This window comes from Chinchilla lanigera, unplaced genomic scaffold (assembly GCF_000276665.1).
Source record: "Chinchilla lanigera isolate Chin_1 unplaced genomic scaffold, ChiLan1.0 scaffold00041, whole genome shotgun sequence".
Taxonomy (NCBI): Eukaryota; Metazoa; Chordata; class Mammalia; order Rodentia; family Chinchillidae; genus Chinchilla; species Chinchilla lanigera.
Genome location: NW_004955442.1, coordinates 18,094,478 through 18,096,102, shown reverse-complemented (window position 1 = coordinate 18,096,102; position 1,625 = coordinate 18,094,478).

Genomic DNA, 1,625 nt, shown 5'->3' with positions numbered 1-1,625 from the left:
AGGCCAGCCTGAACTACATAGTGAGACTCTGTCTCAAAATAAATAAATGAATGAAATAAATAAATAAAATTTTAAAATTAAAAGATGTTAAGAGAATATTACAAATTATGCACCAACAAATTGGAAATGGATAAATATCTAGAAACATACAACTTACCAAGACGGACTTATGAAAAAATAGGGCTGGGGGTGCAGCTCAGTGGTACAGCATCTGCCTGGTTTCCATCCACAGCACCACAAAATAAATAAAATTTTAAAATATATAAAAAGAACAAATATTCAGCAATAAACTTAAAAATCCAAATTAAAGAAGACCTAAATAATGAAGAGAAATCCCATGGTCATTTGCTGAGAAAGTTGATATTTTTTTAATTTGTGTTTTTATTAGTACGTGTCTGAAGTACATGAAGATTACATTCATCATGGGGAGACAGCACATGTGCATAACACGTCTTAATTCTTTTTATGTCCCCTCCTCCGCTCTCCCTCTCCCTACTATTTTGGTGACAAGACTATCCCAAGGGACCTACAGATTCAAGGCAATTACAATCAAAATCCCAGTGATGCTCTAGGGGCATGGCTCAGTGGTTGTGAATTACCTAGCATGCGTGGGGCCCTCATTTACACAATAAATGAAAATTACCTCACAATAATTTAAAGATCTAAACATAAAACCAGAAATTATACAACTCTTAGAAGAAAATACAGGTTAAAATCATGACACTGGATTTGGTGAACATACCTCGAAAAGACACCAAAAGCACAGGCAACAAAACAATACATAAACTGGACTACATCAAAATGAAAGATATCTGTTACCCAAGACATAATAAAACTGAGTGTGGTGGTGCACTTGTAATCCCAGCACTCCAGAGGCTAAGGCACAAGGACTGTGAGTTCAAGGCCAGCCCATGTTATTTAAGGAGTTGAAGAGCATCCTGAGATACATAGCAAGCAAAAAAACAAGAGAAGAGAAAGAGCAGCCACTGTGGTGGCGTATGCCTTCAATCCCAACCCTCTAGGAGGGTAAGGCAGGACTGCAAGTTTGAGCCCAGCCTGGGCAACTTAGTGAGCAACAAAATAAAAAATAAAAATAAAAAAGGGCTGGGTGAAGGTCCTGGATTCAGGCCTCAGTACCAAAACCAAGCAAGCAAACAAACAAACACAATTAAAAGACAGGCAAAGCAGTTGGACAGACATTTCTCCAAAGAAGATTTATAAATACTCAGTAACCACATGAAAAAACACTACTACTAGCCATAAGAGACATGTAAATTAAACCACAGTGACGACTGCTTCTGAAAAAGGGCAGGAGTAGGTAACAAGTGTTGGCAGGGATATCAACAAATTGGACCCCTAGTTCACTGCTAGGTGCCACAGCCACTGTGGGAATCAGTATGGCTATTCTTCAAAAAAATTACAAATAGAATTAACACATAAAGAGCATATGATGCTGGAATTAAGGGTGTATGATTAGTAAATGGGTCCACTGATTGGTTTGGCATAGTTCTTGCTGGGATTAAGGTTGTGAGTGTTATACCCACCCTAGGGCAGGTAGCAGGCATACAATTTAAGGGAGGGAAAGAGGGGCTGGGGATTTAGCTCAGCGGCAAAAGCGCTTGCCT